The sequence below is a fragment of the Bos indicus genome, chromosome 10 (genome assembly GCF_029378745.1).
Source record: "Bos indicus isolate NIAB-ARS_2022 breed Sahiwal x Tharparkar chromosome 10, NIAB-ARS_B.indTharparkar_mat_pri_1.0, whole genome shotgun sequence".
Lineage (NCBI taxonomy): Eukaryota > Metazoa > Chordata > Mammalia > Artiodactyla > Bovidae > Bos > Bos indicus.
This window is the reverse complement of record NC_091769.1, coordinates 100,982,839-101,010,695: the sequence shown is the minus strand read 5'-3', so window position 1 is coordinate 101,010,695 and position 27,857 is coordinate 100,982,839. Positions and strand designations below refer to the sequence as shown.

The 27,857-nt window shown below is 43.5% G+C and overlaps 1 protein-coding gene across 8 annotated transcripts in view; it reads left to right on the top strand.

Annotated features, from left to right (window-relative positions):
• Window positions 1-27,857, top strand: part of FOXN3 (forkhead box N3) — a 452,985-nt gene that overhangs the window by 13,210 nt on the left and 411,918 nt on the right. Inside the window, exon 2 of one of the 8 annotated variants that reach the window (XM_070796761.1) lies at window positions 26,087-26,174. The exons of 6 other annotated variants lie outside the window; for them this stretch is intronic. The gene's annotated coding sequence lies outside the window, so the exon portion shown is untranslated. Of the gene's footprint in view, window positions 1-3; window positions 26,175-27,857 lie in introns of those variants that run through there. One more of the 8 variants, XM_070796758.1, reaches the window with a different exon arrangement.

Below are 27,857 nucleotides of genomic sequence, written 5' to 3'. Positions count from 1 at the left end.
ACCATTTCCTTCTCCAATGCATGAAAGTGAAAAGATAAAGTGAAGTCGCTCAGTCGTGTCCGACTCTTCTCGACCCCATGGACTGCAGCCTACCAGGCTCCTCCGTCCGTGGGATTTTCCAGGCAAGAGTACTGGAGTGGGGTGCCATTGCCTTCTCCGCCTTGTAGGTTAGATGCTATTATTTTAAAGTATAAATGCTTGTTCAGATTTACCCACATGTTTACTGCTTTCTGTGCTTGTAATTCCTTCCCCGGCGTGTGCTCTCCCTCCCTGCCGTCACTCTCTTCACAGGTCTCATTAGGTGAGCATCGGTTGAAGGAGACCTATTTTGCCTATTGTATGTTGGAAAATTCTAATTCTTTCCCTTTTTTTCCCCCCCTTAAAGTATAGTTTTTCTAGGTCTAAAATATATTTTTGTTAGGTACAAAATTCTGCTTAGGGCTTCCCTGGTGGCTCAGTGGTACAGAATCCACCTGCCAGTGCAAGAGACACAGGTTCGATCCATGAGCCAGGGGGATCCCACATACCGTGGAGTAAATGAGCTTGTGCGCTGCAGCTGCTGGGCCTGTGCTCTAGAGCCCCAGATCCTGAAACCTGTAACCCCGAGGCCCGTGCTCGGCCACAAAAAGAAGCCACCGCAATGGGAAGCCTGGGCGCCGCAACCAGAGAAAAGACACGGCCCAAAATAAATGAATAAAGTAAATTATTTTGTAAAAGTCTGGTTATTTTGCTTAGGATTTTTGTTTCTTTTGTGAATTTGTGGACTGAGTTCTTTCATCAGTTCTAGAAGATTCTCAGAGTGCTGTCCCTGTTGTGCACTTTTTTCTGTTTTTGGACTTTAGATGAGGCGTATGTGAGACTTCTGCTGTCTCCTCTCTGCTCTGCCTCTCTCTCCACATTTCTGTGTCTATATTTTTATGTGCTACAGTTGACAATTTTTTCAGTCTTTTTCATTTTCTCTATCTCATCTGGCTAATCTTGCTCACAGTTTATATACTTTTTCCTTCTATTATATTTTTAATTTTACATTGTGTGTCTGATAACTTTTAGACCTTTGAAAACCTGAGAGTTGGTGTACAATATTATGATCATTTTAAAATTTGACGTCTGTAGGTTCAATTCTACTATGTCATTTCTGTTAGTTGTTCATGATGCTTTTTTCTTACACACGTGTCTATTTGTGATTTTTATTTTACTTTGTTTTATTTTACTGTGACTTTATTTTTTTAATTTGATTTTTTAATTGAAGTTGATTTGATTTACAGTGTTGTGTCAATTACTGCCGTACAGCAAAGTGATTCAGTTACACACACACACACACACACACACACACACACACACTCTCTTTTATTTTATGTTCTTTTCCATTCTGGTTTATTACAGAATATTGAATATGGTTCTGTTTCTGTTTTGTAGGTAAGTTCATTTGTCTCTGTGTACCCTTAAGGTCAGTTTTCATTCCAATCCCAAAGAAAGGCAATGCCAAAGAGTGCTCAAACTACCGCACAATTGCACTCATCTCACACGCTAGTAAAGTAATGCTCAAAATTCTCCAAGCCAGGCTTCAGCAGTACATGAACCGTGAACTTCCAGATGTTCAAGTTGGTTTTAGAAAAGGCAGAGGAACAAGAGATCAAATTGCCAACATCCACTGGATCATGGAAAAAGCAAGAGAGGTCCAGAAAAACATCTATTTCTGCTGTATTGACTATGCCAAAGCCTTTGACTGTGTGGATCACAATAAACGGTGGAAAATTCTGAAAGACATGGGAATACCAGACCACTTGACCTGCCTCTTGAGAAACGTATTGCAGATCAGGAAGCAACAGTTAGAACTGGACATGGAACAACAGACTGGTTCCAGATAGGAAAAGGAGTACGTCAAGGCTGTATATTGTCACCCGCCTTATTTAACTTCTATGCAGAGTACATCATGAGAAATGCTGGGCTGGAAGAAGCACAAGCTGGAATCAAGATTGCCAAGGGAAATATCAGTCACCTCAGATATGCAGATGACACCACCCTCATGGCAGAATGTGAAGAGGAACTAAAAAGCCTCCTGATGAAAGTGAAAGAGGAGAGTGAAAAAATTGGTTTCAAGCTCAACATTCAGCAAACAAAGATCATGGCATCTGTTCCCATCACTTCATGGGAAATAGATGGGGAAACAGTGGAAGCAGTGTCAGATTTTATTTTTTGGGCTCCAAAATCACTGCAGATGGTGACTGCAGCCATGAAATTAAAAGACGCTAACTCCTTGGAAGGGAAGTTATGACCAACCTAGATAGCATATTCAAAAGCAGAGACATTACTTTGCCAACAAAGGTCCGTCTAGTGAAGGCTATGGTTTTTCCAGTGGTCATGTATGGATGTGAGAGTTGGACTGTGAAGAAAGCTGAGCGCCAAAGAATTGATGCTTTTGAACTGTGGTGTTGGAGAAGACGCTTGAGATTCCCTTGGACTGCAAGGAGATCCAACCAGTCCATTCTAAAGAAGATCAGTCCTGGGTGTTCATTGGAAGGAATGATGCTAAAGCTGAAACTCCAATACTTTGGCCACCTCATGCGAAGAGTTGACTCACTGGAAAGGTCCTGATGCTGGGAGGGATTAGGGGCAGGAGGAGATGGGGACAACAGAGGATGAGATGGCTGGATGGCATCACCGACTTGATGGATGTGAGTTTGAGTGAACTCCGGGAGTTGGTGATGGACAGGGAGGCCTGGCGTGCTGCAATTCATGGGGTCGAAAAGAGTAGGACACAACTGAGCGACTGAACTGAACTGAGCTTTACTATTATTATTTTTTGAGACTTTACTAGTGGGAATTATTTGAGGTGTGAACTGAAGGTGAGTTTCGCTAGATTTTGCAGTTGTTTCTCCTGAATGCCTGGGATTATCACCAATTTGTAAAGCAAGGACTTAAAAATTCTCAGATGGAGGTTTGGGGACCAGCCACACAGACAATTCATACTCAAAGCCCATATGAGGATTGTCTGTAGTTACAAATTTTTAGTAAAACTTTCTCGTGTCTACTGAGCACTGATTTTGAGACAGGCAATTCTGGTAGGCTTCTGGAGCCCTGTCGTTGGTGGGCTCTGAGTTTGTCAGAGCCAGCAAGTGTACTTGCTCTTCCCTATGCCTTGCTGACATAAAAACAGAAGCTCAAGTTCTCCCAGTTTGTTAAAGCCTTTAATGGGAAAGTTGATAAAATTTTATGCTGTGAGTGTGCCTCATTTTCCTGTCAGATTATAAATACATTTCAGAGTATTTTTCAATAAGTATTTTGTCCAGCATTTTTGGTTGTTCTCATAGGATTTGAGAGGTATTTATTCTGACATACTGCCAGAAAAGGAACTTCCATTCTTTCTCTTTATATCCCTTATTTAATAATCCAAATAGTCCCTGAAACATATGAATGCATCTGGGCTACCAGGGTGAAAATCATATGTGCAAAAAACAGTAGAGGAAAAGCACAATAATTATTTTCAAAATATTATCTCCTAACACGGAAAAGGCAATGGCAACCCACTCCAGTACTCTCGCCTGGAAAATCCCATGGGCGGAGGAGCCTGGTGGGCTACAGTCCATGGGGTCGCAAAGAGTCGGACACGACTGAGCGACTTCACTTTCACTTTTCACTTTCATGCATTGGAGAAGGAAATGGCAACCTACTGCAGTGTTCTTGCCTGGAGAATCCCAGGGATGGGGGAGCCTGGTGGGCTGCCGTCTACGGGGTTGCACAGAGTCAGACACGACTGAAGCGACTTAGCAGCAGCAGCAGCAGCAACACATATTCTAGGGTAATTAGGCCATTACTTTGGAGAAGGAAATGGCAACCCACTTCAGTGTTCTTGCCTGGAGAATCCCAGGGACGGGGAGCCTGGTGGGCTGCCGTCTATGGGGTCTCACAGAGTCGGACAGGACTGAAGCGACTTAGCAGCAGCGGGCCATTACTTGTATTAGTTGAGGGAACACTTGAGTGCACATTCGGTCACTAAGTCGTGTCCGACTCTTTGCAACCCCATGGACTGTAGCCCCCCAGCCTCCCCTGTCCAGGGGTTTATCCAGGCAAGAAGACTGGAGTGGGTTGTCATGCCCTCCTCCAGGGGATCTTCCCCACGCAGGGTTCAAACTTGCATCTCCTGCATTGCAGGCAGATTCTTCACCACTGAGCCACCTGGGAAGCCTGAGGTAACACAGGTTGCTCCAATAAATCCGACATAGTGCAATGTATCAAAACAAGGATGTCGACTCCTCGAGTATCCACAATGGGTGTCCTGTCAAAGGACGGTTCTCCTTCAGGTGGTGGGCAGCGAGCAGGCGCTTTCCTTCCTGTGGCTCCCAGGGTCATTGTGCTTCTTGGGACCACACTGGCCAAAAAGGAAAGAATGTGAAACTCTTGAGTGACGCCTTTCCACCAGCCGGGCCTAGACGTGGCATATTCCATGTCTCTTCCCATTCTGTTAGCTAATACTTGGTCCGATTGCCGCATCTGTCTGCAAAGAGGGCTTGTTGAGCAAAGTAGTCCGGATGTGTGTCTAGGACAAAGAAGACACGGGTTTAATGTTGATAATAACCAGTCTGTGTCTGTTGCGTGTTTCCTCTGAACCTTCAGCCCCACCTGATCTGTCACTGCTCCCGCTTCACTGATAATCAGCCACCAGGTTTGCATCTAATTACCCTGAACTATGTCATGTTTGTATAGTTTAAATCCCCCACTGCACAATAACTTCCTTGAAGGTGTGAACTTTGTTCACAACTTTTGAAACTGCCTCCTGCCACTCAGTTTTGAACACTCTATATGCTCTATAAAAAAAAGAAATTAAACCTCTGAATAAAAGGAGAATTTTCTTGTTTTGACGTATTTCGGGATGCAGCATTGTGGTCTGCAGCTTATTCATTATGTGATTCCTTCAGCTTTTCTTCTTAGATTTGAAATATGTCAAAATAAAAATTTGGAGAAAAATAAAAAGCCATGGAGTTTGGAGGGGGCATTGCAAGCAACAGTGGCATTTCCACGGGGGCCTCAGTTTAATCTGCCTTAGTTGTCTGTCCTGCAGCGTTGAGATCAGCCTTTTCAGCTCTTTCTGGGTTGTGATGAGAATTCATTCAGTCATTCTGGAAATATTTCTTGAGGTCTAGGGAGTGCTGGATATTGTGGAGAGGCAGGGCGTTGGAAGATGAGCAATACAGATAAGACTCTGCCCTAGAAGGGGTTGGATGAGGTGGTGCGAACAGACTGCTTTGAGTGGAGAAAGACCTCTGTTGTTGACTTTGTGATTGGTACAGTGATGGTGAGGTTCTAGTTATTTGTAAGATGGAGAGAAAAGGGCTTGGGGCTGTCTCAAGCCCTTAAGTAGAGACCTTGGCCTCCGTTTTCCTTTGGTCTTGGATCTTGCTTAAGGAGGCCAGCCTTTCTCCAGACTAGTATTTAATTGCAAGCAGAGGAACTTGGCGCTTGAATATTTTGCAGAGCCACAGATCATCTCAGCTGGGTTACTGGCCTCAGCGTTACTCTCTCCTTGAGTTTAACTCATTACTTTGTTGTTAGGCTTAGGCTCAATGTTTTCAATGCTTCGCTTTTATTTTTTGTTGCTGTTGGTTTTAGTAGATGAGAATGACATATGGACCCGAGTTAAATTGTTGGAAGGATGATTTGTTTTCTTTTCACTGAGTAGTTTTCTTTCTCTACTGCAGTGTACTGTGGATGGGAAAACACACGGACATCTTAGTAACTCTAATCTATTATCCACCTGCTCTGATGCAAACACAATGCATGTGGCAAATTACTTTATATACTTGATAAAGCCTGTGTTTTGGAAAAATGTTGGGGTGTTTACATACAAAACATTGTTTTAAATCAAGTCATCTAAAATATGCAGATGAAGAAAAGGAAGTGTAATGTGAATAGCATCATCAAAATTCCAGAAAGGGTCAGGCTGCAAAATACAAGATGTGGTGTGTCTGTAATTAGGTATTTACCATGTTTTAATTCGGTTGAGCAGCTCCTTGGGCTTAGCTCTGGCACTGGTCAGAGAGAAAGCTTTCCAGCCCAGAGGAGTTCACTTTCGAAGATGACTCGGTGGATAACCTAGTTCTTTCGAAAGCCAGGGCAGAGCTAGCCCTCCACTTGTTCATCTTTCCTTCATGGAATAAGGCTTAGAGTTTCTGGCTGATGAGAGCAGAGTGCGGAATTTCTGATATGAGAGACGAAGTTGGCAGGGGTGGGGGGTGCAGTGCTCAGCGCTCTTTTAGGAAATTATGTTCATTTTCTTCTCAGCTCTAAGGCTCCTCTTATCTTTTTAGAAAAATTTCTCTGTTCTTTGCAAGAATTTCCAATACTACTCTTTGGAGGTACCAAGTCTCAGCCAAGGACATTAATTTATAGAGCCCATGAACTAGCAGGCTGGGAGGAATAGTTAACTCCTTCTGTTGATACAATGAGCTCCTGAATGGTATCATCCCACATTGAGCAAGGGCTCATTTGTATCCTTAATATCAAATATTCGGCCAATACAAAGGGAAGGGACAAGACCTCCACATTCTTGATATGGCCAATGTGAATTTTAAATTGATTTGTATGTTTTAAGCAAAATACTCCATGTGTTATTATTGGGGTGCCCATATATCTCGATTTGTTTGTGGTGGTTTGGGTTTATGCCTCCTACCCCAGTGCAATCACTAATGCTGCCTCCTTTCATTTTCAAAAACATCCTGATTATTTATATGATAAATTATGATCACCTTATTTATAATGGTAGTCAGTATGTCTAGCAATAGTAGATCAAGTTTGTTTAGACCGACTCTTCTGCTGAGAAAAGCTGCTTAAAAATTAAAAAAAAAAAAAGTCAGTTTTAGAGGTATTGGAGAACCATCAGGGCCATGAGGAATTGCAGAGCTAAGATTTGGGGGGAGGAAAGTCCCCTTTAAGAGGTGAGCCCAGCTTTTGCATTTTGTTTAAGGCAATGATCAATTCCAAAAGTACTTGTTGAGACATTAAAAACTTAGAGCTTTCAACAAACTCGTGGGGCTGGGGACATGGTAATTGTCCTCAAGTCCTGCCAAGGAGCAGAAACCCTAGTAAACAACCTCAGCTTTCATTTGGAATCCTGAATCAAGATGAACCAGAAATAGAAAAACTCTCATAGGGACTGAAGCCAAAAATAAAATATTTTCAGATTAGTGTCACTAGCTTAGAAGCCTGCCAGAAGCAAAAGCAAAAATCCTCTCTGGAGGAAGATACATCTTCCAGAGCCTCATGTTCACTAGAGTTTTTCATGTACTATATCTGTCAACCAATGAAAAATAACTGGGTATATGAGAAAATAAGACATAATAAAAAAACCAAGAAAAACATCTGACAAATAAGATGTTTCTACAAGGGATCCAGATAGTGAATTAATCAGATATAGACTCTAAAATAACCATGATTAATATATTCAGATAATTAAAAGATGAGATTTAAAAATTTGCCAGAGAACTGAAAATGATAAATAAGAACCTAGACATGAAAAATAAGTTACTGAAGTTAAACAGGTGAGCTTTGGGGGCGATGGAGATGCCGTAAGACTGGACTAGAGTCATGGCGATGGTGGCACAACTGATCTATGTACTGAAATCCTTGAATATACGTTTATAGTAGGTGCATTTTTATGGTAGAAAGATGATATGTTAATGAAGCTGTTGAGAAATGGATGGCTTCAACAGAATAAATGTAGTTGAAGAGAGAGTTAGTGAACTAGAATATAAGGCAGAAGAAAATACCCAAATGACGCACAGAAAGGCAAAATGATGGAAAGGAATTTGAAAGCCTTGTGAAACATAGGAGAAAGGCCTTATATACAAGTAACTGGAGTTTCAGTAGGTGGGGAGACGGGACATGGAAAAGGAGAAATAATTGGGAAAGTGACCGAGAATTATCCGGAACCAGTGAATGACACGGAGCTGCAGGATCGAGAAGCTCTGGGGCACCAAGCAGGGCCAGTATAAAGAAATTTCACCCCGAACAACTCAGTACAGTTTCTGAAAATAAAAACAGGGAGAAAAGCTGAAAAGCAGTCAGTGTTGAAGGAGTGGGTATCTCTTGTCTTCAAAGGAGCAACAATAACATCAAAATAACAGAAGTCAAAAGGGAATGGATGATTCAAGTTGCTGAAAGAAAACAACTGGCAGTCTTAAATTCTGTATATACCTAAAAGATTCTTCATAAATGAATGAAAAGCTAAAAATATTTAAGAAAATTGTTATGAGCACATCTATCCCGAAGGAAATACAAAAAGCATCCTTTGGACAGAAGGAAAATTATCCCAGATCAAAGCTCAGAAATGAAGGAAGGAATGAAGAATAGCAGAGATAAAAATTAGTTAAATATGAATAAATGCTAACTGTACAAAGTAACAATAGTTACTGTGATAAAACAATAGTTTAAGTGATAAAAACTAAATATTAGCCATTAATAAGGGGTCATGTTTTTTAACTCTGGATAATCTGATGCTGGGAGGAATTGGGGGCAGGAGGAGAAGGGGACGACAGAGGATGAGATGGCTGGATGGCATCGCCGACTTGATGGACGTGAGTTTGAGTGAACTCCAGGGATTGGTGATGGACGGGGAGGCCTGGCGTGCTGCGATTCATGGGTCACAAAGAGTCGGACACGACTGAGCGACTGAACCGAACTGAATCTTTAAAAGAAAGAGGAAGGAATATATAAATAATAAGCTAAGAAGAGGGGAAAATAGGATAATAAAAATCACTCAGTCCAATAGAAGGTGGAAAATGGGGAAAAAGGATCCTAGACTAGATTAAGACAAATAAAAACTAGTAGATTTAGCCCCAAATATATCAGCAATTTTATTAAATATAAGCTGAGTAAATAATTAAATGTCAAAGATTATTAGATTGAATTTTTTAAAAACCTATATACTGCTCTAAAGATACATTCATTATGTAAAAATACATAGAAGGGTCAAATATAAGAGGATGTAAAAAGATATGCTATGCAAACACTAGCCAAAAGAAAGATTCTATAGCTAAATTAATGTCAGATAAAGTAGACTCTCTAACAGGTAAGAAGTGTCAGAGATGAAGAAAGATGTTTCATGATGGAAAAGATTCAATTTGCCAGAAAAATGAAATATTTCTGAAGATATGTGCATTTTTAAAATACACACACACACAATCATATACACACAGTTGCAGAAGAAGTAGATATTGATATAGTTAGAAATTTTAAGATACCTCTCCTAGTCATTGCTACAATGAGCAGACAGTAAGATTCAGTTAGGATTATAGACAGTTTGAACAAAGTTAATTAACAGACCCGATCTAATTATAAAACAGTGCGCTTGACAAACATACAATACTCATTTCTTTGAAGACGCGGAAGACATTTGGCGACATTGCTCATAGTCTGAGTCATTATGCAGCTCAGCAAATTTCACAGGATTGAAATCATACAGAGTGTGTTTTCAGATATCAATGGCGTTAAACTAGAATTCAGCAGGCAAAAAGATAACTGAAATATCCCTATATGTTCATAAATAAAGCAATCATGGGTCAAAGAAGAAATGGCAATGAAAATTAAATAGTATTGACAAATGAAAGACAGTGAAGTATGAGGTACCAAACATGGAGTACAGTTACAGTCATGACTACAGGGATATTTACATCTCAAACATATACATGAGAACAAAAGAGGTTTACGAATCAACAACCTAACCATTAATTTCAAGAAATTAGCTAAGAAAAGCAATTAAGCTTTTTAAAAAGGTAGGAAGAAGGGAAATAATACAAATAGAAGAAGAAAGAATGAGATAGAAAACAGACATTCCATATATAGTATCAGCAGACCGAAAGGACTAATAAAATCAATAAATTCTGGTGAGACTAATCAAGGGAAAAAAAGCACAAATAGTTAATATGAGGAATGAAGCAAGGAACATCACTACCTTTAAAAGATACGCTCAGAGTATGATGAATAACACCGTGGCAAATTATGAAATGGAAATTTTGGAAGAAATGGACAAACTTTCTAAAAATATCACTTATCAAAACTGACATGAAAAATAACAGTGAGTAGCTCTATCTCTACTCATATGAATATGCAATTAAAAACCTTACCACAAGGACAACTTCAGACCCAGATGGTTTTTCTGTTATATTCATTAAATCGTTAAGGAAGAAATAACACATATTTTCCACAAACTCTTCCAGGTAAAAGAAAAGAACGAATACTCCCAACTTGTCTTAAGAGGTCAGCAGAATATTGATACTAAAACTTGACATAAATAAGGAAAATTCTGGGCCAGTTTTACTTATGAATATAGATTCAAAAATCCTAAACAAAGTGCTAGAAAAGTGAGTTCAGCAATAAATTACTGCATTATGATCAAGTTGATTATCTGCAGAATTGTAAGGGTGAGGTAATAATTTTGAAAATCAGTCAGTGTAACTCAATATATAACAATAAAAAAATCATATGATTGTCTCAATGAATACAAGAATATGTGTGATGTAATCCAACATTTATTCATGATTTTTTAAAAGACTCAGCAACTATTGAATAAACAGGGAGAAAATTTTTTTACTCTAAGAAGAATATCTACAAAAAATACTGTGTAAAATTAAAAAGTAGGAAACGTCATGCATAATGGGTGAAATTTTAAAACTTTAAGAAAAAAGACATACGTTAGTTTTCATTGCTTCTGTTCATCATTGCATGGCAGATCCTAGCTAATACAATAAGGCACAAAAGAGAAATAAAGATATTAGGGTTGAAAGGAATAAATAAAACTGCAATTATTGGACACTGTAACTGTGTTTAGAGAAGATTCAAAAGGAATTTCAGGTAAATTATTGGATCTAAAAACTGAATTTACCAAGTTGGCGGGATACAAGGTAAATATGAAAAAATAAATGTTATTTCTACTTATTACCAATAAAGAGGTACACAATGAATTTAGATCAGAATAAAAATAATCAGATATCTAGGAACCTAACAGAAGTTATGAGGACCTATCTTGAAAACCATTTGCCGTTATTGAGAGAAATTAAAGAAGATGTAAGCAAATGGAAGGATATGTCATGTTATGAAATGGAGAGCTCCACTTTTTTCAAAAGCTGTCAATCTCAAACTGTCAGTAAAATCTCAATCGAAATCTCAAGAGGGTTTTCATGAAAATTGATAAGGTGATCCTAAAACTTACGTGGAAACACCCAGGGCCAAGAAGAGCCAAGATACTCTTGAAGAAGAATAAGAAAAGAGGCCTCGGTCCACCAGACCCTAAGATTTATTGTTGTTCTGCTAGAGTAATTGAGGGGGCCTGGCCTTGGTGCAGGATAGACGAAACAGACTGGTCATAAAGAGTCCTCAAACAGAGCCGTGTTTACACAGACACTCTATCGATGATTAAAAAGCCCATCCCCTTGTTTATTAAACAGTCCTGAAACAATTACATATCAATATAGACTCTTGACCCTACATTTACAACATATACCAAAATCCACTCCAAGTGAATCCAAGATCTAAGTGTGAAAGGCAAAATAATAAAATATCCAGAAGATAATATAAGGTAATATACTCATGACTTTGGCTAGGAAAGGAATTCTAGCACAGGATGCAAAAGAACCAAACAGAAAAGACAATAAAATTGGACTGTATTAAAATGAAGAACTTACGTTCATCAAAAGACACAGTTAAGAGAGCGAGGGTCAAATTAAAGATATTTGCCGTATCTATGAAAGGACTTCCCTGGTGGCTCAGACGGTAAAGCGTCTGTCTGCAATGTGGGAGACCCGGGTTCGATCCCTGGGTCGGGAAGATCCGCTGGAGAAGGAGATGGCAATCCACTGCAGTACTATTGCCTGGAAAATCCCATGGACAGAGGAGCCTGGTAGGCTACAGTCCATGGGGTCGCAGAGTTGGACACGACTGAGTGACTTCACTTTCCTTTCCGTTCATGGAAAGAATATACAAAGAATTCCTCAAATCAGTAAAAGAAACAGAAAAATGGGTAATAGGCCTGAACAGGAGCTTCACAAAACATGATAGCCGTATGTCCAATAGACATGTGAAGAAAGTGCTCTAATTCGTAAGTTTTCAGGGAAATGAGAATTAGAAACCACATCGGTTCTATCCACTGCCTAAAATTAAAAATGACTTCAGTACCAACAAGTGCTGAGGGTTTGGAAATAGGAGAATTCTTACACACTGCTGGTGAGACTATAAATTGGTACAACCATTTTGGAAGACTAATTAGTATTATCTAATAAAATTGGACAAAGGCATGTTCTGTGAGTCAGCAATTCTAATCTGATGTACAGATTCAAGGGAAAAGTGAATACATATATACCAAAAATTATGGTTCGAAAAGTTCATAGCAGCAGTATTCATAATGGAAAGAAAGAAAATGAAAGTCGCTCAGTCATGTCCGACTCTTTGCAACCCCATGGACTATTCAGTCCATGGACTTCTCCAGGCCAGAACATTGGAGTGGGTAGCTGTTCCCTTCTCCAGGGGATCTTCCCGACCCAGGGATCAAACCAGGGTCTCCTGCATTGAAGGAGGACTCTTTACCAGCTGAGCACAGGGGAAGACCAATGCCAAGTCAGAGTATTTAGCCCATTCACAATGGCCCTAGACTGAAAACCAGCCTATATCATCGAGTATCGTATAATGTGTGCCTGTGTGTGCATGCGTGTGCACACACACACACACACACACACTGTGGCATATTTATATATAAAAGGATACACCAACGAAAGCAAACTATAGCAAGCGTTGCAGTCTAGACGAGTCTCCTTGATGTTAAGGTGTGAAAGTCACACACATACACACTCAGGCTTGATGAAACTGTAGGCTTTAGGGAGGCTTGGTTAGTTAGCAAAACTATGAAGTGACTTCTATCAAAGTGAACATAATAGTTGTAGGGGAGGAGAAGGGTGCTAATTAGGAGGAGAAAGATAAGAGTTTCAGGGGTGCTCGCGAAGTTCCGGTTTTTGAGTTGGGTAATGATTACGTGGATGTCTGCTTTGAGTTAAATCATTGAGCTGTACAGTTTCTTTTGTGCACTTTTCTCTGTGTATTGCATGTTATAATTCATGATGGAAATGTTTTAAAAATCAGTGATGTGTCTTTGGGCTTCCCAGTGGTAAAGAGCCCACTTGCCCATGCAGGAGATGCAAGAGACGGAGGTTCAATCTCTGGGTCGGGAAGATCCCCTGGAGAAGGAAATGGCAACCCACTCCAGTATTCTTGCTCGGAGAATCCCATGGACAGAAGAGCCTGGGGGGCTATAGTTCATAGAGTGGCAAAGAGTTGGACTTGACTAAGCATGCACATTCAGTGTACCCTTCCCCTCATCTTCTTGATTTTTAATCAATTTAAAATATTACCCTTTGACTTGGTATTGTGATGATTAAGACCTGTCCCCCTTCCCTGCTTTTGAATTCACACTGTCTGTACTATTACATGAACGCTGCGTGCATCAGTGAGACCAGCGACATACCCTGATTACAGACTTCTTTCTTGTGCCCCTTTTAGTCTTTTCCCTGTTAATAAACATTGCTTCTTTTTGATTGTGGACGCATTTGGAGATATACACTTTCTTCTCTCCCTCCCTTCTTTTTTCCTTTGTCTCTTGTTCTTCTTATGCTTCCTAATAGCATCTCTCAGTCCCGTTTTGCTCGTGGTCAAACGTATCGGATCCCGTGCCCCTCTGCTTTGTCTTCCCTGGTGTTATCTGCTCTGACTGCTCTGGAGTCTGTTCTGGAACAGGTTTTGTGCAGGGATTTCTTTCTCATCTGTGTTCTGTATCGTTCCTACTTCCTGGGTCCCGTGTTTCTTCCTTTTTGGTTTGCTGCTTCTGTTGGAGCGTATCTGCTAATAGTTTACTAAAAAACAAACATGGGAGATACGTTTTCAGAGAACTTAATCTTGAGAAATGTCTTTATCCTCTTTCTTGGTCAGTGGTTTGGGTACATATATGATTCTAGATTGAAAGTTATCTTCCCTCCATATTATGAAGGTAACACCGGATTGACTTCCAGCTTCTGTTGTTGAGAAGTCATGTGCCATTTTGATTGTTCATCTTTTCTATGTAAACACACTTGTTTTCCTTTCTGGAAGCTTTTAGAATTTTGTTGTGTCTTTATAAAACCTTTCAACCGAAAGACTTATGCTCCTGTTTTAGGGAAGGTATGGGTTTGTATCTGTTTGTTTATGTGTTGTTTTTAATCATTTTCTTCTCACCATTTTCTTTGAACATTTAGAAACTCTAATAGTTGAACTTTGGACTGATTTTTAAATTTTCTTATTTTTTCCCCTTTTGTCTTGATCATCTCTTTGTCTTATTGCCTTACTTTCTGGATGATTTCACCTACCTCATTTCCAAATCATCTGTTGAATTCTTAAGTTTTGTCCCGCATATTTTTAATTGCCAAGAACTTTACATTTTCCCTTGCTTCTTCTTGCAACATCCTGTTCTTTTCTTTTGAAAAAAGAAAGAAAGCAATGCTGTCTCCTATCTTACACAATATATTCATTAGGGTTTCGATATTTTCTTCTGTTTCCTGCATTCTCTCTGTTTCCTCAGACTTTCTTGCTTTTCCTGGTTGCTTAGGGCTTCCCTGGGGGCTCAGATGGTAAAGAATCTGCCTGCAATGCAGGAGACCTGGGTTGGGAAGATTCCCTGGAGGAGGGCATGATGACCCACTCCAATATTCTTGCCTGGAGCATCCCCATGAACAGAGGAGCCTGGCGGGCTATAGTCCATGGGGTTGCACAGAGTCAGACATGACTGAGTGGCTAAGCCCCGGGTGTCTTATAGCACAGGTTTTCCTCGGATGCCCTTTCATATTGAAATGTGAAGTTCAGGAGAGTTTATTGAAGTTGTGTGCTTGAGGGGGCTTCCTGTGGGTGGCTGGCTGGGGACCCAGTTGCTTTTCGATTTGGCATCTCTCCGGAGGTTTCCTTCTGGGGCCGTTGCTTTTCTTTAGAGAAGGGTCTGTATGAGGGGTAAGCCTGGGTGCTGGTATTCTGATAGCCAGCTGGGTAGAGGGAAGCAGGCTCTCGATGTCTGTTTCACCTTCTGCTTGTAGTCTGGCGTCTCATCTCTGTGCTCTTCCTTTCGATTTATCCAGCATTAATCCTGACTTGTGTGGGATGGAGGGAGGAGGAATTGCCTGGTTATGCCCAGGAAACGTCGAGAACATGAAGATCTAATGTTCCATTGTAGAGTCTGTAACTAACCTCCACACCTCACTCCCACCATCCACTGTGTTTGGTGCCCCCAGTCCCAGAGCCTCAGCGGGCTTCTGTGAGGCTAATCCTTTGGCATCTGGTCAGTCTTCCCTCTGGGGGAGTCTGTCTCAGCTTTCTTCATCGTGCCTAAATTCAGCCGTCACGCCTCTGTCTTCTAGACTTTGCTTGACCGCTCTCACCTCTCTCATCCCTTTTGTCCTTGTGGGTTCGGTTACCTCTTTGAGGCCAGAACTCATGAGTTTACATCTTTAGTTTACTTCGGGCACACTGACTGGGTGACGACGCCCGCCTCCCCAGTCACGGCAGTGCTCTGCCTCCTTGCTTTCTCGACGCTTCCTCTCGTGTCCTCTCTTGCTTCTCCTTTGCAGGTGGGCAGATGCAAAGGCTAACATCTACTCGGGTGCTCCATCCAGCTCTTTCTTTCTGTCACTTGGGTGCCAGCAGACCTGGACCCTTCTAGGCATTAGCCCATCACAAGAGCCCAGCACGTCTGCCTCTTTCCAAGCTGCCCTGCTTCCAGATTGTCTGGAAAGGATGAGTAGGGAAGGGAAAGAAGATAGCTCTGAGGTCTCTGAAGGGGCTGAGTCTCTCTTCTCCTTCTAGGTAGAAACGGAATGCTCTTCAAATAGCCCTTGGAGTTTTTGTGATACGAATTCAGCTACATAGCCCTTCTCAGGATGGGCTTATTGTTGAAGTAAAAAGTCTCTGGGAATATGCACACCCCACTCCATTCTCACGGCAGCTTTTGAGACGCTGCATCTTGACTGCTGTTGCTAGGTGATTTCAGGGTGGCTAACTCCCAGTCCTGGGCTTGTGTTCACAGCATCTCTCACTGATGCTACCTGGCGCTGTGCAACTCTTCTCCTGTAGACCTCAGCTCGGCGGCCTTCTCTCCCTCCTCCTCCTGCCGTGTGGAGTGAAATAGGCCGCATGGCCACAGGGTTCTTGAATACAAGGAGCGCTGAGACCATGCCCGGTGGTCTGTAGAGCCCTTCTCCCTCTTCCTCCTTAGGAACTGGAAAATTGTTTAAGCATGGTCAGTTTCTTTGCCGTCCTTGAGATTTTTTTTTAATGAGACTCCTTTGACTTTCATGAGTAATTTGATTTTATAGAAATTAATAAAGGTTCTGGCAAGAGTTTGTGTTTTGAATGGCCCATATCTAAAGGTAAACTTGAAATGCTTCAGTAAATCTGGTTTCACAGTGATCTGGAGGGAAGAGAGCCTCTCTTCTACAGGTGATAAGAACACATCGTCTTGTACAAAGACAGATATGGTTTTAATCTCGTGATCTGGAAGTGTCTGTAGTAGGCAGTCAGCTCTGGTATTTAGTTATTGACGGGGAAAAAGTGGCTGCAGTTCACATATTCCTTAAACATTTTTGTGTGTGTTTGTTCATGGTGGTGCTGGGTCTTCCCAGGCCGTGAACAGATGCGCCCTCCCCGCGGGAAGCAGGGGCCGCTCTCGTCATCATCAGGCGCAGGCTGCTCATTGCGGCGGCTGTTCCCGTGGCACAGCACGTGCTCTAGGGTATTATTTCTGTATTTCTGTCTCGCACGCTCTAGAGCGTGGATTCAGTAACCGTGGTGCTTAGCTGCCCCAGGGCATCTTCCTGGACCAGGGATCGAACCTCTCTCCCCCGCATTGGCAGGCGGTTTCTTAACCACTGGACCACCAGGGATGTCCCTCAAATATTCTTAGGTAATTTAGTTTTTTGGTAGGCACTTCCCAAGTGTAGAGTAGTTTATGTGAAAAAGTGAAAGTGAAGTGTTAGTCACTCAGTTGTGTCTGACTCTTTGCGACCCCATGGACTGTATAGCCCACCAGACTCCTCAGTCCATGAATTCTCCAGGCAAAAATACTGGAGTGGGTGGCCATTTCCTTCTCCAGGGGATCTTCCCGACCCAGGGACTGAACCCAGATCTCCCACATTGCAGGCAGACTCTTTACCAACTGAGCCACCAGGGAAGTCCTAAAATAGTTTATAGTTAATAATATCTTACAACAGGTGTCTTAATTTGTGACGTATGTTTTGCTGTTGGTTAATGTTGGAGGGTATATCAAGAAGTTGCCCAGTTGGAAGATAAATGTGCTGTGTCCTTTCAGAGATGTGTAGTTGATTATCTTTTCCCAAATTCCAGGCCAGAAGTATTTGAGTCATATGTATACATACACACCACACATCCATTAGTTCTGTTCTCTGGAGATCCTTGACTGATATACGCAATGATCTCTTTATACACAAGCCCAGGAGCAGACAGTTGCTTGCTTGTGCCTGGGAACAGCCCAAATGTTCAACAGGTGAATTGAAAAACAAACGATGAAACACCCATACAATGCAACACTGTTCAGTAATACAAATGAATGAAATATTAGACCTGCAACAGCATGGATGTATCTCAAAATAATTTTGTTGAGTGGAAGAAAAAGAGTATATTAGGGGAGAGCAGTATTATACAATCAAATATTGTTACAAAGGATCATACAGATTGGGGCTAGCATGGGGGAACCTCTCGAAATCACTCACTCCCTTCTCTTGCCTAAAGCCCTCCAAAAGGATGAGAGTGCCTCCCTCAAAGGGTTCAGGGAATGTGGTGTCCGTATTTGGCAGTGTTTTGTGGTCTCTGACTTGGCTGTGCACACACGGTTGCTCAGTGGAATACCGCTGAACGGTGGTGTCTGTTCAAAGAACACATTTCAGTTGAAACTTCTCAGCGTGGTAATAGTCTTAAAAAAAAATCACCTGAGAATTTGCAAAAAAACTCTATAATCAGGAAGGAAACTGATTTTCCTTCATGTAAACATGAAGGAAACATGTCTTCTAATACTTCCATGAGAAACTCATTTCGTTCACCCATTGTATAGATGACAAAGTTGTGGTAGAAGAGAAATTCAGAGTCTAATAGAAGTTCTGAAGAAGCTTATTTCTGGAAAATCTTGGGAACAGAGTTTCTCTTGATTGAATTTTCCAGACTCTTCGAGAAATACTAATCTGATATCTGGAAAGATGGGCATTGGCGTCCTGTAGATTTGGATTCGGATTCTGACTGCCTGTAATTACCTGAATGACTTTGGACATGTATCCCTGGAAACCTCAATTTTCTCCTCTTCAAAATAGGAATGAAAGTGAAAGTGAAAGTCTCCCAGTCGTGTCTGACTCTTTGCAACCCCATGGACTATGCAGTCCATGGAATTCTCTAGGCCAGAACGCTAGAGTGGGTAGCCGTTCTCTTCTCCAGGGGGTCTTCCCAACCCAGGGATCGAACCCAGGTCTCCTGCATTGCAGATGGGAGATTCAAAATAGGAATAATCTTATCTCAAAAGTTAGGGGGAAATCCAGGGGAATATATTTATTCACTTATGTGCTTATTGACCAAATATTATTGAGTATCTACTCTGTACTCTGAGTGCCAAAGAATTGATGCTTTTGGATTGTGGTGCTGGAGAAAACTCTTGAGAGTCCTTTGGACAGCAAGGAGATCAAACAGTCACTTCTAAAGGACGTCAACCCTGAATATTCATTAGAAGGACTGATGCTGAAGCTGAAGCTCCAGTACTTTGGCCAGCTGATGCAAAGAGCCGACTCATTTGAAAAGACCCTGATGCTGGGAAAGATTGAGGATGGGAGAAGAGGGGGTGCGGCAGAGGATGAGATGATTGGATGGCATCACTGAGTCAATGGACATGAGTTTGAACAAACTCTGGGAGATAGTAATGGACAGGAAAGCCTGGTGTGCTGTATTCCATGGGGTTGCAAGGACTTGGACACTTCTTTCCAACTGATCAACAACTCTGTAGCAGTGAGGAGGCTGGCCAGTGTTTCTGCTGTCATGGAGCTGATATTTGATTGAAGGGATAAGGAAGCGCTAAGTAGCTAAACAAATAAATATGTAAGATACTGTGAGGTATGAAATAACCATACAGGGTAAAGAAGGATAAAAAACGATAATGGTACCACTTTGATAAGGGTGACCAGAGAAGAATTCTTTAGTTATAAAGTGTTGGCCAAAGGGTACAGTGCGTGCAAAGGTCCTGAGGTGGAAAACAGCTTGCACATTTGAGGAACAGGAGGAAGGACCCGTGTGGCTAGGGACTGGTGAGTAGTAGAGTGAGTGGGAGATGAAAGGCAGGGCCCAGCTTGTCGGATCTCGTGGGCAAGGTAAGAGGGACTTTATCCTGGGTATACTGGGAAACCAACAGAGAATTTTAAACAGAAGTGTTGCTGAGTATGATTTATTTAAATTTTTTTAAAAATTATTTTTATTTATTTATGTTTTTGGCCATGCTGTGCAGCATGGATCTTAGCTTCCCCAGTGGGGATCCAGCCGATGCCCCTTGCATTGAGAACATAGAGTCTTAACCACCGGACTGCCGGAGAAGTCGTACTTTTTAAGATTGATTTCTCTGTGGCTGCGCTGGAGCCTCACTGCTTGGGCTCGCTCTGGTTGTGGTGAGTAGGGGCTGCTCTTCGCTGGGGTCTGCTGGCTTCCCCTGTGGCGGCTCGTCTTGTGGCGGATGGGCTCCAGGCCTGCAGACTTCAGTAGAGGCAGCCTGCGGGCCCTCGAGCTCAGGCTCTGTAGTTGTGCTGCCCCATTCCTCCACCGCGTGTGGAAACTTCCTGGACCAGGGATCGAACCCATGTCCCCTGCATTGGCAGGCGGATTCTTACTGTGCCACCAAAGAAGTCCCTAATTTATTTCTTTAGAAGAATATTCTGCCTAAGCGTGGAGGATGGCCTTACAGAGAAGCCACTTCAGAGGTGTGACCGTGTCTGGGAGAGAAGGGGTTTCAATTACAGTGCTAAATCTGGGAGAGAAGGGATTTCAATCGCAGTGCTAAGTCGGAACAGTGAGAGTAAAGAGACTCAGGGTGTGTTCTGGAAGCTCGTGGACTGGAAGTGGGGAGAGGGGAAGAGGAGCAGTGGAGGATTATTTGAGGAGTTTGGAATGCAGTGTCATCTCGTGAGATTGGAAAGACCTCGGGGAGGGGAGCGGAGCTCTGGAATTTACAGCCTAAATTTGAGATGCCTGCTGGGCACGTCAAGAAGGCACTGGCATTGATGTCTAGAACTTGGGGGGCAGGGTCATCAGCACATGGCTGGTGTCCACAGCTACAGATTTGGTGAGATCATCCAGAGAGGGGGTGCAGAAAAAAGCATCCAGAACAGAGCCTTGAGCACTAAAATTTAGCCATCCGACCAAGAAAATAAGAGCTTGCAGAAGTAACTGAGAACGAGCTTTCGTTGAAGTCGGAGAAGAATTGGGTTGTGGTGTCATAGAAACGAGAAGAGTCGAATCAAACAGCCAGTGCTGGACAGGCTCGATGGAAGTTAAGTTTCCCCTTAATGGAAATAGTAGCATGCATCTATTTTACATCTTTCAAAGGATATAATGTTACCTTTCATCCCAGCATAAATTCAATTTGCAGTGACATTTTTTACCTCTTTCATATGTCTTTCAAGGTTGAAATATGGAGCCCCAAAGAGCCGTGGGTTGGTTACCCCTCTTCGAAAGCATACATTTACCAGCTTGCAAACCCACCAAGCAAAGATTTCTTTTTCCGCCTTAAGTTCACATGATTTAATTTGCCTGAGTAACCCGCTGTCATAGGTTTTCATAGAGTCCTGACATCTAGCAGAGTAATTAATGCTTTAGGCTTTTAGGAACTGTTTCAGGATTTTATTAATCACCGTTGTGATTGCACATATGAATTATGAAGGAGTTATTTTGGTAGTTGGATTTCCCCCTCAGAAAAATTTCCATATTTGTTCATTGTGAACTGATAGCCTGGAGAAGAAGAATAAAAATGGAGAATATTTGCTGGGTCCTGTGCCCACGTTTCAAATTATCCAGAATCAGGATGACTTCACAGTGTACCGATGGAGGGTGAGTTGTTTGAAGTTGGTAGTCAGACGCTTTCTCTTTGCCTCACCGTAAATTAATTAGAGAGTCTCTGTGACTTTCCCAAAGATATGGATTTTGTGAACTGCTTAAAGATGCATGAAATCAGAAGGAATCTGTGTGTTATATTTGATTCTGCTGTGGTTCCCATCATTGGAGGAATCACTCTTAGAACTATTATGACTAGTGTGTTAGTCTTTGGGGGGCAGGTCTTCCAGGAGAAGGGTATCCAGATAACTGGGAAGAAAGAGGAACCTATCCTTCTGATTTCTTTTTCATTCTATGTACAGAAAACATTATGGAATTTCACAATTATGGATGGTGTTTGAGATCAGTGTATGAAGGAGAAATGTTGATGGGGGGCTGGTGTTTCTCTAGTCCCTAGGATTTAATCTGAAGTGCGAAAACCAAAACACAATACCTGTTTTCTTTGAAACTTCCCCCTCAGGCATTTGCTCACCCCAGACATTTGCAGGTTCTCTGCATAAATGCTGGTGTGGCCGCCTTTGGGTTCCACTGGCCGCTTTCCTTAGGCTTGGGGGTAAATGTGAGTTTCCCTTGTGTTTAGAGGAAATTTTACTTCGTGCATTTTACTCTGACAAGAGAAGGCTTGCTGCTTTCCTGGGAGCCGGGCTCTTTTCAGTGATTAGAGTGATTTTCTGTGATTCTACCATACTTGAGGAAGATGGTTGAGATGACAAATAAAAGACAAGGTAGTCATATCAGTGTGGCAGCCGCTCTCAGAGCCCAGTGCCTTGACTATTGAGTGAAAATGCCTGTTATTGCTCTAACTGCCATCTTTGCTCTTCCTAAGTGGCTGGTGGGGATGCGAGGTGGGAGAAGGAGCTGGGCAAGGCAGGAGGAAGTCCATTTGCAAAGTCAACAGCGGAAGCATTCAGGCAGAGCAGCAGACGTCTGACCTGAATTCTTATAGATAAGGCAAGGATTCGACATGGGCAGCTGGGCCACCCTGCTCTTTCTCCAGTAGCTTGCTGTGACAGACTAATCTTAGGGTATTTTCATCTTAATTTACTCGCATCCTGCTTTTTGTAGGTAACAGCATTTCTGCCAAAGGTGATCAATTTGCTAAAGCTTACCATTAAGATTCTTTGCTCATATGAGTGTTATATAATTATATATACATTCGGGCTCAAAGGTCCCCGTCTAACAAACTCCCTGCACAGAAGTACCATTTGAGGGCCCATTCTCTCATTAATTTTATTTGACATTTATGTCAACATTACATTCCTAGCCTAAAAGGAGAAATGACATGCGTACGCAGGGGTGTGTTAGAAAGTGGAGTATTTAGTTTGGCAGTGCAAAGCAGTCAGCTAAGTCCGCGAAAGCGAAATGTTCTAAATTAGTTAATACAGAGTGGTCTAAATGCACTCAATTGAAGTCATTCCACAAAGCGCCCAGTGCCCGCTCACATGGCTGTTCTGATACTTCACGTTTTCCCTCTCGGGGTTCCCAGAAGTTCCTGACATGGTGTCTCTGGCAGCTACTAAGGGGTCATCAGAGGGGAAAGAAATCGGGGCTGAAGAGAAGTCGCTATGGTGTCAGGAGTGGAAGTTGCAAAAATCAAAGACCTGATTCTTCTCCCACCTGCACTGACTTCAGAGTGAGGATTATCAGTGGAACATGAGTGAAGAATTTCATGGACACTGCCGCTGAGGCCGGAGGGCCGTGGGGAGACCCCTCCGGGCATCGAGAGTTACTGTTGCTTCTCGGACCACGTGGCTGTGGCATCGCTTAGCGCTTCCAAAAGTAGACAGAAGTGTGATCTGGGGTTGTTAACCCTAAACAAGAAAGGATTGTCACTCCTGACTTCTGGTCCGCTGCGTTCAATTTCGAATCCCTGGAGGCCTCCAGAGAGAGAGAGAGAGAGAGAGAGGGTTGGAGCCCGCCGTGATCAGCACCCAAGGGCCTGAACGTGGCGGCTCCTTTCTGTTCCGGAATGCTGACTCTGACATCCTCTGTGGTGTGTATGTTCTCGAGCTGGGTTTTGTGCGCTCCTGTAACGGGGAACTGTAGACTTGGGCTTTTGTCTTGCCGAGAATTCACCAGCAGCAGAAAGGACTGTGAGTGGTTGAATTTGAATTTGTAATGTGAGTGGGGAGTGGGCAGATGGTCTAACCCCTCACTCTTTTTCACTCCAACATTCACCCCTGCCCCTCATGTTTCCCCTACCCTGCCAGCCTGTTTACTCACCCCAAATAAACACTGCAGCCCCCCTACTTCTGTCTTTAGGATGAACCTGGAGGTTCAGATGGTTGATGGCCAGCAGACCTGTGAACCTGTCTGGATGACTGAGGCCCTCAAGGTCATCAGCTTGAGTGATTATAACTGTGACCATCTGGAGTCAGTATCTCCTGGGGTCCCCTTGGTGGTCTGGCCCCTTCATGTCCCAGAAAGGCAGGGACTTTATCAAGGACAGAGAGGAGGAGGACAGTAGCAGCTTGTGAAGGGGAAACTGAGTCTGGGGTGACTTCCTCATAGTCAGTTCAGACAACAGTGTTCTCAGTACCTCCTGCTGGCTTTGAGGACTTTGTGATTTTTCTCACCTGATCTTGTCTGCTTAAGCTCTGGCTTGTCTGGCTAGGTTGTCAGGGTACAGGGCGAGGTTTTGTGGTGGTGCTTGGGGTGTGTGGTTTGTTTTGGAGTTCTGGTATACTCTGCTAACTCTCTTAAAGGTGCTGCGTACAGAACTAAGAACTTCATAGTTAACTGGCTGTCAAGGCAGTTCTGGATCTCATAGGGAAGAGATGTTGTGAGCTGGAAGGGCCTGGAGGTCTGGGCTGCCTATGCACATGTGGATAAACCCAGAGAGGTGAGAGCCAGGTCCAGGGACGGTTGTCCACTCTGTCCTCCTCCTTGTCTGTAGGACGATCAGAGCAACTTCCCACTGCAGTGCCGATGTCGTGGGCTGGGAGTTGGGAAAACCATTGCCGAGAGTGGCGGCAGTTATGTTCCAGCACCTTCGGACAGAGAGGCCCCTCGAGACTGTGCCGTCAGATCCTGAGGCTGTTAGCTGCGGGTGGCGGACCTGGGACTGACAACTGGCGCCCCTGAGCCCTTGGTTCCACTGTCCCTCAGGGCTTTCTGGGGGTGAGACAAGGAGAAGCTCTCTCTCTCTCTCTGCCCTCCCCCCGCTCTCTCCCAGGCCATCATCGACCCCACAAAGACCTAAAACCTTGTTAGAGAAGAATGTTCGCCGTGGAGGACTCTGTGCTCGTTGAGCCCCTGCCTCCACTCGAAACCCAGTTAATGAGCTCCCGTCCCTGAGAGGACAGCCGCCTCCCTGGACCTCTCGCTGCTGATGCCGGTGGCCCTTGGCTGTCCGCGTCTGCTCAGGCTGCTAGAACCAAACGCCACAGGCTGGGTGGCTTATAAGAGCGGACATTTGTATTTCTCCCAGTCTGGAGCTGAAAGTCTGGGACCAGGGTGTCTGTGTGGTTGGGGGAGAACCCTCGTCTACTTACAGACTTCTCCTCGTAGCCTTCCACAGCAAAAGGGGCTTAAGAGCTCTCTGGGGCCTCCTTTCTGAGGGCACTAATCCCATTCACGAGGGCTCTGCCTTCATGACCCAATCGCCTCCCACAGCCCCCATCACATTGGGTGTTAGGATTCCAACATGTGAATTTTGGGGGGACACAAACATTCCAGCCATCACAAGGGGTGCTACCTCGCAGCCAGGGAGTGGCAAGGGTCTGCCGTGGAGAGGACTGAATGATGGGGGCGCTGCAGGAAAAGTGGCTGAGATCACCTGTAGTTGTAGGCAGTGACCGTGGAGGTAATTCCCTTGACTTCTGTCCTCTTAAAAAATGTTCTGTCTTGGCCGAGTCATGTTGATGTTTGGCAGAAACCAACACAATTCTGTGAAGCAATTATCCTGAATTAAAAAAAAAAAAGTCCCCTCTTGGGACTTCCCTGGTGGTCCAGTGGTTAAGAGTCCGCCTGCCAATGTGGGGGACGCAGGATCAATCCCTGGTCCAGGAAGATTCCACGTGCAGCACATCAACTCAGCCTGGGCACCGTAGCTGCTGAGCTTGCGTGGCACAGCTTCTGAAGCCTGTGAGTCTGGAGCCTATGCTCTGCAGCAAGAGGAGCCCCGGCAATGAGCAACCCCAGCATCGCAACTAGAGAGGAGCCCCCGCTCAGCGATGAAGAGCCCGTGCTCTGCAACAGAGGCTCAGCACAGCCACATGTCAGTTAAATTTTAGAAACCCCCCCTTAGCCACGAAGGCCGTGCTATGCACAGATTCCGCCTCCTCTCGTGGTCTTCAGGCCTGGCCAGGAGAGCCGTGTCTGAGGGGCCCCTGTGTCCTGTCCCCCAGAGCTTTCTGCAAGGCATCTGGCTCATTGCTTGGCTGGGAATGAGAGCTCCACTGACGTCTGTGCTGCTTGCAGCAGGGCCCACAGGCAAGCTTTCCTCCCCCTGCAATTTACAAATTGCCAGTGGACCAACTCCGTGGATGGAGGGTCCATTCCCTTCTTTGACAGAATATTTGGAAAAGCAAGCAGTGCCCCTGGTCTTCTCTAAACGCCGCCTTATTGGCATTTGGCTTCTTGTAATATATTTTTAATATACTATATATGCTGTATCGGAGTAAATCAGTAGGTATGTTTTGAAATTAAATATTTGCTAAGGGCTAGGTTCTCCCGATGTTAAATTATTGATAACAAACTTCACGGACGCTGTATGAGACTTGATGATATATGAGTTTTGAGTGACCTGCCATTTATTAGACTTTATCTGCCCATGAAATCCATTTCCAATTCAGACCGTATCTACTGCAGGATTGCTTGCCAGAAATCTATTCCCAGGTTTCTCCTTATTTCAGTGAAATATCTCTGGCTCAGCACCTTTCCCAAGGTGGCTGATCTAATCGGGGCCCAATCGCTTATCACTTCTCATTTCCTTTGGCAGGTCTGTCCAACTGGGAAGTGCATCTCGGGGACGCTTGGGAGCAGTAGTCGACCTCCCTGCTTTGCCCTTTCCCCCTGCTTAGAGGAAGGTGAGCTCCCTGACCCGCAGCCCCGCTCTGGGGTCCGTAAACAGCAAGAGGACCGCTTGCGTGGTCAGGAAAGCGGGGGTGGCCTCGCCGTCTTCCCTGGTGTCGGGGGCTGTCGGGGGCCTCCCTGTACCCGGCAGTGTTCAGTGACCCCACGCAATCGGAGCCCGCTTGCTGGCACAGCGGCCGCGGGGCCCCATCCTTCTGCTCCCCTCCCCGCCGACTTCCGTGTGGACAGGTGTGTGCTTCTGGCCGCTGCAAGGCCCAGCTGGCAGGAGGGCTCCAACTTGTCATCACAGAAATAAAATTTGTCACCTCCGTGTTCCCCACCTCTGTCCTTTCATGTTTAACCAGCATTCAGAATGTTTACAAACATGTCAGGGGTCCTGTTTTTCTTTCCTAATTAATTCAGAAAAGGAGCAGAAGACGTCGCTAATGACATAAAAGAGAAAGGGACAGATAGCGCTGGGAGCGGCTTCTTTGTTTTTCAGTTGGAAACGGCAGTTGAACGAATATGGGCATCTGGTAATTGGAGAAATTTCTTGGGGCCTCTCAGTGCCTCGGTGATTCCTGGGCTAGTCCTGGACTGATCAGAATTTATGAACAGGTCTAAACTGACCAAATCCGATGGCAAACTTTCCTGCTCATAAACGAACGGACCGTGGTACTTCACTCTCCTGTGCACGAGGGAGAATAAAAATTTCCACACATATTAACTTTTTAATTATTTGAACTGTATTCTTTTTAGCCCTATTTCTGAAATCCTTTTCTCTGAGGACATTGAACCCAATTTAACCTTTGTCTTGATGATTCACAGTCATCTTTCTAAACATCTAGAACTGTGTACTTTAGTGATTCCAGAATCTTAACAACCTCAAGGGTGCAGTGTTTTAATTAAAGGAGCATTTCCTCTGTTCTTTGTTATCGAAAAGGCTAAAATAATAGACGTGGAATAATGGAAACAGTTCTAAACATAGAATCAAAACACTGGCTCTAATTTAATTGTTAATTAGCTGTTTGACTTTTAGCAAGTCTCGCAACCTCTCTGAGAATATACTTCTTCATCTGTAAAAACAGGATATTAGACCGTAATATTCCCAAGATTGTTTAGACTTCTAAACTTTTGTAATTTTACAACGGAGGACCATGATATTCTCTAACGCCAGTCGTCCTGAAGGGCTATTGAGGTTGGGATTATTTGTTTCTTTAAGATATAGTCCAAGACTGCCAAGATTTTTCTAGCTATTGTGTTGGCTTTGAAACTTTCTTCTATTCCATGGTTTGCAAACTGTAGCCTGTGGGCCAAGTTTGACCTGCCACCTGTTTCTGTAAATAAGATTTTATTGGAACTCAGCCACGCTCCTCCGTTCACACATTGGTCTGTGGCTTATTCTGAGCTACACGGGTGAAGCTGAGTTGTCACAACAGAGAAAGTGTGATCCGTGATCCTAAAATATGTACTCTCCGATCTTCATAGGACAAGTTTGCCAACTTCTGCTCGGTTCTTTTTTTTCATAACTCTGTCACTTTTCACTGTGATCACTCTCTCCTTCCAGGAATCCGTGTTAATCTACTGTATCTACCCGGCTAGAGCTTAAGAAACCAGACCAGACAACTGGTTAGAGTCGTGTTCAAAGTAAGAGTCAGTCAGTTCTGGATGAAAGTCCAAGGGGACAGCATGCACCG